Genomic DNA, 8,991 nt, shown 5'->3' on the forward strand with positions numbered 1-8,991 from the left:
TTATCTTGTATTATGTATGCTTCATTCGTCCATTAGAGATACTCGGGAGGGTAGTCTAAGGACAAGATCTAGGCTTGAAAAAGTCAGGTTAGAATCTAGGCTCGGGAGAGTCAGATTAGAACGCATAATCAAGAGATAGGAGCTTAGGAATAAGCACTGTTTGCTATTAACGCATCGCATGCATCCTAGAGATAGGATATGATTGTGTGTTATCACCTTGTCTTTGTGTGCATCTTGCATCATCGCATAGGAAAAGAGTAGAGACTTAGGAATAAGCTCTATGGACATTTTTGCATTCAACACATGCGTCCTAGACTTAGGAGAACCACATTTGCATTAGAAAATGACTTGTTGTGCATGAGTGTAGCATGATCACATAGTCTGACGCATTCCCAGGTAATGCTAGTTAAAGACCTTTTCAACCCATTCCTCCGCATACCCAGGTAATGCTAGTTAAATACCTTCAAACTTTTCTCAAATCCACCACATTTATTTATTTCATTACTGCAATCAATAATCACACCAACTATTGATTTATTTGGTTACCACAAAGTCTTTCTCAGAAATTACCACCGCATATTGTTTTCCCAAGTCCCTGGGTTCGATCCTGGACTTACCAGGAAACTCAGTGGGGTTTACACTTAGATTCCACTGAGAAAGCTTGATTGCTCAACGAATTTTTTATCATTGTATTTCATCCACAATTTCATCTCATAAAATAACGCATCAGTGGACCCATAGTCGGAAGACGAGTATTCACGGGTGTTTGGGGCAGGACCTTCCTCAAGTCAAAAGAGGAAAGCAGATCAAAAGACTTTCGAGCCTCGCCCCCATCAGAAGGTTCAAAGCTCAAACAGACCGCTTTGACATTTTAAGCAGCAGGCTGCCGAGGTGGGTATGGTGGAAAGGAATCTGCTAGTGTGTAACTCGTGTGGAAGATGCCACTGGGGACGATGTTTGGCAAGCATCGGGGTTTATTTTCATTGCAAGCAGAAGGAGCACTCGATAGATATATGCCCTATTAGAATCATGTTCGGTTATAGGAACCAATTTGTAGGCCATGAATAGAGGAGTTCGGGTAGGCCTTAGCATCAACAAGGTCGTGTTTACTCTACCACCTGGCAAGAGGCCGAGAAAGCAGGCACTATTGTGACAGGTACACTCCCAATCTTGGGACATTTTATGCTGGTATTGTTTGATTCTGGTTCATCTCATTCGTTTATATCGTCGTTATTTGTTAAGCATGCCATGTTAGAATTAGAGCCTTTGCATTATGTGTTGTCGGTATCCACTCCGTTTGGAGAAATTATGTTAGCAAAGGAAAAGATAAAAGCATGTCAGATTGAAGTAGCGAGTCATACCCTGAATGTGACTTTAATAGTCTTGGACATGCAGGATTTTGATGTGATTTTGAGCATGGATTGGGTAGCTGCTAATCATGCCAATATAGACCGCTCTCGCAAGGAGATGATTGTTAACCTTCCCACAAGAGCCAACTTTAAATTTAAAGGGGCGGGGACTGTGGTCCTGCCCAGAGTGATTTCTACCATGAAAGCCCAGAGGTTGTTTAGCCAAGGTACCTGGAGTATCTTGGCTAGTGTCGTTGACAGTAGAGAGCCTGAGGTCTCCTTAACTTCGGAGCCAATGATACGTGACTACCTTGATGTCTTTCCAGAGGAACTCCCAGGTCTGCCTCTGCATCGGGAGATAGACTTTGCTATCAAGTTGGAGCCAGGCATAACTTCTATCTCGAAAGCTCCATACAGAATGGCCCCAGCAGAACTGAAGGAACTTAAGGTTCAGTTGCAAGAGTTGTCGGATAAGAGTTTCATACGCCTTGGGGTGTGCCGGTACTTTTTGTGAAAAAGAAAGATGGGTCATTAAGGCTTTGCATTGACTACAGGGAACTAAACAAGGTGACTATAAAAAACAAGTATCCGCTTCCCAGGATTGACGACTTGTTTGACCAGTTGCAAGGAGTTACAGTGTTTTCTAAGATTGATCTTCGGTCGGGATATCATCAGTTGAGGATAAAGGATAATGATATTCTCAAGACAACTTTTCGTTCAAGGTATGGACATTATGAGTTCATCGTGATGTCATTTGGGTTGACGAATGCTTCTACAGTATTCATGGACCTGATGAATAGGGTGTTTAAGGAATTTCTTAACACCTTTGTGATAGTCTTCATAGATGACATTTTGGTTTATTCCAAGATAGAGGCGGAACACGAGGAGCATTTACGAAAGGTTCTAGAGACCTTGAGGGCGCAAAAGTTAAATGCTAAGTTTTCCAAGTGCGAGATTTGGTTAAAGCAGGTGTCCTTTTTAGGGCATGTGGTATCCAAGAAAGGTGTATCTGTTGACCCCGTAAATATCGAGGCAGTCACAAGTTGGTCTCGTCGTACCACAGTCGGAGAGGTACGCAGTTTCTTGGGGTTAGCGGGCTATTATCGTTGTTTTGTGAAGAAATTTTCCCGTATAGCCACCCCTCTGACCCAGTTGACCAGAAAATAAGCTTCCTTTATTTGGAATAAGGCTTGTAAGGATAGTTTCCAAAATCTCAAGCACAGGTTGGTTACTGCCCAGTTCTCACCATACCGGATGGAACGGGTGGTTTTGTTATTTACAGTGACGCCTCTAAGAGAGGGTCGGGGTGTGTATTGATGCAACAAGGTAGTTGCTTATGCCTCTCGCCAGTTAAAGAACCATGAACTGAACTATCCCACACATGATTTGGAATTGGCAGCCATGGTTTTTGCTTTAAAAATCTGGAGGCACTACTTATATGGCGAGAAGATACAGACTTTCACCAATCACAAGAGTTTAAAATACTTCTTCACTCAAAAGAAGTTAAACATGAGACAGAATAGGTGGTTGGAGCTAGTGAAGGACTATGATTGTGAAATTCTGTACCACCCAGGGAAGGCAAATGTAGCGGCGGATGCTCTAAGTAGAAAGGTAGCCCATTCAGCAGCCCTTATCACCAGATAGACTCGGTTATGTAAGGACCTTGAGCGGGCCGAGATAGTAGTGTGGTAGGGGAGGTCTCTATGCAGTTAGCATAATTATCGATACAATCGAGTTTAAGGCAGAGAATCATTGTTGCTTAACGCAATGATCCTTACTTGGTTGAGGTAGCACAATAGGTGAAGATAGGGTAGGGTGGTGAGTTCTCCTTGTCCGTAGATAATGGTCTTACTTTTTAGAGACGCTTATATGTACCAGCAGACGGTGACCTCAAGAACGATCTATTAGGAGAGACTCATAACTCCCCATTTTCAATACATCCTGGCAGTACCAACATGTACCAGGACCTAAAACGTTGTTACTAGTGGAATAACATGAAAGTGGAGATAACAGAGTTTGTCAGTAAGTGCTTAATGTGTCAGTAGGTAAAGGCCCCAAGACAAAAGCCAACAGGCTTGTTGCAACCTTTGAGCGTACCAGAATGGAAGTGGAAGAATGTCTTGATGGATTTCATTGTGGGTTTCCCGCGAACCGCGAAGGGTTTTACAGTAATTTGAGTTATAGTGGACATACTCACCAAGCTGGCACATTTCATTCCAGGGAAGCTTACATATTCAGTGAATAGGTGAGCTCAGTTGTATATGAAAGAGGTGGTAAGATTGCATGGGGTATCAGTGTCCATCATGTCTGATAGGGACCCTCGATTTACCTCCAGCTTTTGGAAGAGCCTTCAGGCAGCATTAGGTACTCGTTTGGATTTCAGTATGGCTTTTCCCACAAACTGACGGTTAAACTGAGCGTTTAAATCAGACACTAAAGGATATGTTATGTGCTTGTGCGTTAGAGTTTGCAGGGAGTTGGAACTCTCACCTACATTTGATAGAGTTTGCTTATAATAATAGTTATCAGGTAACCATTGGCATGTCACCGTTTGAGGCCCTTTATGGAAAGAGTTGTAGGTCACTCGTATGCTGGGATGAGGTTGGTGAACGGAAATTACTAGGACCTGAGTTAGTACAAACCACGAACGAGGCAATACAGAAGATAAGGGCTCGAATGTTGACGGCTCAAAGTAGGCAAGAAGAGTTACGCTATGTTAGTTGTAAGGGATATGGAGTTTGAGGTGGTGGAAAAGGTGTTCTGAAAGTGGCACTATGAAAGGGGGTCGTTGAGGATTGGCAGGATGGGTAAAGTGTAAACCCTCGGTTCAATGAGCCCATTTGAGATCCTAGAGCGGATCTTGCGGCCATTGTAGCCTACCCGGCTGGCTTGCCCCCAACCCTTTCTCAGTTACAATGTTTTTCATGTTTCCATGTTGAGGAAGTACGCTAGCAGACTCATCTCATGTTGTGGATTAGTGAGACTTGCATTTGGAATAGAACCTGAGCTAACGAAGAGGAAGCCATTCAAATCTTAGTCAGGGAAGTTAAAGTTTTGGCGCAACAAGGAGATAGCTTTGGTTGAAGGGTCCTTTGCATCAATCATCAGATTCGAATGAAGCAACATTGGAGTTGCTGAGGACGACGTGGCAGGGCGATTTATTCCGGTTTTTTTCGAGGGATTAGAACTTTCGAGGACGAAAGTTTCTTAAGAGGTAGAATGTAACACCTCGATTTATTTTGTAACTAAGTTTTATTTATTTAATTTTTTTTAATGTTTGACTATTTGGATAAATTGGACATATGAGATTTATGTTTATGGCCTGAGGCCTAAAATATAAATCTAATTATCTATGGAATTAATTATAGTTTGTTATTATTAGGCTTGCATTTGGAGATTTGATTATCTAGGAGATAATAAATATTTGTTTTGTATGGAGTTTTTTTTTTAAGAAAAATATAGTAAGTGTATATTAGTAAGTTTGAAAGGGAATAGGGAATTTGGTTTTTAAAAAGAAAACGAAGAGGTTTAAGTTTATTTATATAGTTACATTGAGTGGATTAAGGTATAGAAAAAAATATTATTTTTCTTTCACTCACGCCGCTGACCGCCCCGTCCCGCCCCCCCCCCCGCCCTTTGTGATTCACTGTTTTTACAGCCCCAAGACGCCTAGCCGCGCGCCTATCCACGTGCTGCCGACCTTTCTTTTCTCCTTCAAGCAGGCGTCGTCGCCGCGAAGAGGCCACCGATTTTTTTTCCCGGTGTTCGTTCAGCGCCCCAGGACCGTTCGCGTTTCCTAGCCACACCGCCGAGGATCCCAGCCGAGTTCAGGTCGCTCCACTATTTTGTGGCCCCGCCGTATGCAGATTGAAGCCGACGTCTGGCGTTCTCTATCCGACGAGCTACCATCTACCTCCGTTTTGGCGATGTGTCGCCAAGGAAGCGCCGCCGCAAGCGTTCACACACAAATGAGCCGCCGCAGACCCGTCTTTAATTGCTGCCGCGCTCTCTACGCCATAAGTCAACACGCACGACCGTCCTAGCTTTCGATCGGTGCAAGACACTCGTTTCACCGGCAATTGGATTGGGTTCCTTCATTGTTCTGATCAGTCACCGATTTGAATTCGCGCACCGCCACTGCCTATTCTTGCAAAATATTAAGTTGGGTAAGTTTTGGTAAGTTGTTGGATGGTTATTCTTTTGGATTAAGAGTAGTAGTGGGAAAATTAAGTTATTGATTTTGGATTTAATTCATGATCAAATTGGCTAATTAAATCAAGTTTTGGAATTTTTCTTGGACCAAGTCACAACTTTAGATTGATTTAAGTGTGCTAAAGAAGTTCTAAAGAGATTTTGTTTTGCATTTTTATCAAGTTGAGATAAGTGATACTATTACTGATGTCTTCGTGCCAGGCAGCCTAGATTAGATTTACAAAATTAATTAATGGACTTTGGAAGCATGATTTTATCTTTGTGATGTACTTGTTACATGACATTTATAAGTATTATAAGCATGTTCGAATTTCTAATAAGTACTAAAATTATATATGTGATGCATGAATAGACCAATAGAGCAGTTTACCGTCTCGCCTTGACGCATGTTTTATTTCAGAGGACCGATGGATCTAGTTTCATGTTTTGACGGTGTGCCTATGGGCCATTAGACATGCGTGAGTCGATGGGTTCACGTTCATGTTATTTTCATATTTTACGGTGTGCCTACGGGCCGCTAGACATGCGTAAGTCGACAGGTTTACATTCATGTTATTTTTCATGTTTGACGGTGTGCCTACGGGTCGCTGACATGCATGAGTCGACAGGTTCACGTTCATGTTATTTTTTATGTTTGACGGTGTGCCTACGAACCGCTAGACATGCGTGAGTCGACAAGTTCACGTTCATGTTATTTTTTTCCATGTTTGACAGTGTGCCTACAGGCCACTAGACATATGTGTCAAGGAAAGACAATACGTCCTTTGGTTTCTTTTATCGTAAAAAACTGATGTAGTTGTATGAGCCACAGGCCATCATTCTTTACTCGTGGATGCATAGCCTGATCCCGATAATGGGATCACTTACTGAGTTTTTTATACTCAACCTTTATCTTTATTTTTTTTCAGGTAAGGGCAAGGATACTCGGGCGACTGACAAGAGGAATCTGTGACAGTGTCAAAGGAACTAGAATCGCTTCCGCATTTGAACCTTTATGTTTTCTCATATTTTGATTTTATTGCATTTATGATTTTATTATATATTTTTTTTATAATTTATTTCATTTTAAAGGGTACCCGGTCGAACGATTTAAGATCTTGAGATAATGGCAGAACCGTTTCTTATATACTTAAAGCAATTCAAAATCATGTTATGTTATTTTATTTTTACTTTATTTTCCTCAATGCGAATATTTATGCATGATGCAGTAACGATCCCCTTTTTAGTAGTCCTAAGAGGTGGGGTTGTTACAATTATATTGATTATTGATGTTGTGAATCAGTTTGACGCCCAAAATTTTGCGTTTAGGTTTTGGGTCATTCACGTGCTCATTTTGAAGTGTTGAAATGGTTTTGGTTCAACCACGCTTTGGTAGGTAATTTGAAATTTTATAGGTTAACTTGCCTGTTGGGGTGAGGGTCCGAGGATTTGACTTAAGTTTGAATATGATTTTGTTTTAGGAGGTTGGTCCAAGAATACTTTCATTCAAGAAGAAGGTTGAATTGCTAATAATTTGGAGCTTAGATTGAGAGGTAAGTGATTTACTACCAGTTTTCCTCAAACCCAAGTTGGTATTAAGATTGTGGTTGCACTGAAAGCATGATTCTATTTTGATGGGTTGAATTATTGTAACTTGCTATGGTTGGACTGTTAAGGGTGTTCAAAAAACCCGTGCTTATGTTAAGGAAAATATGATATTATGTCAAGGTTTTGTTATGTTTGATTGATGGATAAACTTTCGAGGCCATTCAGGAAACTCATAAGATATGTTACTATGCTTATTACATTTTGTGGCAGTTTGATATGAACTTAGACGATATATGTTGCATGTAGATTAATTGTGGCTGTTAGCACCCCTATCAGACTAAGTTCATCCCCTGAGTATGTTTCGACGTCCTTATGGGATCACCACTTAGATTATGTTATTGTGTCTCTTCTGAGTCACTTCTTATGAAAAGTATCTTCGAGTTCCCCCCTTATGCCTATGTCGGGATGCATACCTTTGTCATGATAGAGATACTAAGTTGTATACCTAGTGGGCCCAGTAGTGGATCACTTATTGGGTATTTTTATACTCACCATTTTATCTATATTTTTTTCTCAGGTAAAAGAAAGGACAGAACAACGAATGACAAGAGGAATTTGTAACCAGTCCTCGGGACTTGACATCGCTTCTACACTTATTTTCTTAAATTTACATGTTTTGGTTTAGGGGTCAAACATTTATTTTTCTTTGGTTATTTATTTATTTATTCGTTTATTTACTTGTTTAAAAGTTTATTTCAATATTGTGTTAGGTGTACCCCAAACAGTGAACTTATGTTCTTTGAGATTTTATATTAGAAATTTATTTGGATTTAGTTGGATTTTGTCTAAAAGAAAAAGTCATTTTGAGATCTATGTATGTATGTAATAACAGTCCTATACCCATCTTAATAATACGAGTCGTTACATTATTAAATTAATTTCTATTTGAGGATGAAGAGGGAGGAGAGAGAACCAACAAGAAAAAGGATAAACAACAAATTTTCACAAATAAAAATTAATTTAATAAAAGGGGTTGATTGCAACTATTAAAAAACTACATGGAGATAATTGATCAAATTGAGAGTTTATGGTGTGACTGTAACTAACCCCATGGTATAGGGTGGTGTTTACAATTTCTCTTTTTAAGTATGTTTAATAAATTTTTTAATTTTCATATATGTATCAATTAAACATTAAAAGTGACTAACTCATTCTTAAATTTTTATTTTTTTGGTGTCAAGAAAACTTATATTATATTAAATCATAGGTAGATAACGATCATAAATTGAACGTATTAAGTCCTTAATTATGCTCCTTGCCTTTATTAACCACTAACTAGTTCAACGTCAACCATGATGGTTAAATATCCAATATAACTTTCAATGATACGTGTTGAAACATTTGTGAAAGTTCAGTTCAACGCCAACCATGATGGTTAAATATCCAGATAACTTTCAACGGTATGTGTTGAAACATTTGTGAAAGTTCAATGGTAATATTTAAACTTACAGGATTTCTTTTAAAAATCGTTCATGCATCAATTTTAATTCTCAATTTTTTAATCCAAAATTTATAGAAATTTACGTCCGTATAAGAATTGATGTATGGTTGATTTTCAAAGGTAATCTTAAGAAATGGTACAAATTGAATAACTTATAATAAGTTAGGATTATAATTTTTTTTTTTTTTGAAAGAGTTAGGATTAAAATTGATACAATATATTATAAGTTTTGAACAATATTTTTTTAACAAAATTTGAATGATAGTGCAAATTGATATAATTATAGAAATTCAATTTTTACATTTATTTGTTAATCCATTTATAAGACACTTACATCTCCTATCGAAAAAATGGCATACATGGTCCTATTTTCTGTTTATGTCATCACTGTGTAAAATTACC

The 8,991-nt window shown here is 39.1% G+C and overlaps 1 long non-coding RNA gene across 1 annotated transcript; it reads left to right on the forward strand.

The window, feature by feature from the left end:
- Window positions 1-5,368: 5,368 nt before the first annotated feature.
- Window positions 5,369-7,921, forward strand: LOC120082608. Its single transcript, XR_005483227.1, has 4 exons — window positions 5,369-5,515; window positions 6,470-6,932; window positions 7,022-7,093; window positions 7,666-7,921. It is a non-coding gene; the product is annotated as an uncharacterized LOC120082608 (long non-coding RNA).
- Window positions 7,922-8,991: the final 1,070 nt, after the last annotated feature.

This window comes from Benincasa hispida, chromosome 8, assembly GCF_009727055.1.
Source record: "Benincasa hispida cultivar B227 chromosome 8, ASM972705v1, whole genome shotgun sequence".
NCBI classification, from domain to species: Eukaryota; Viridiplantae; Streptophyta; class Magnoliopsida; order Cucurbitales; family Cucurbitaceae; genus Benincasa; species Benincasa hispida.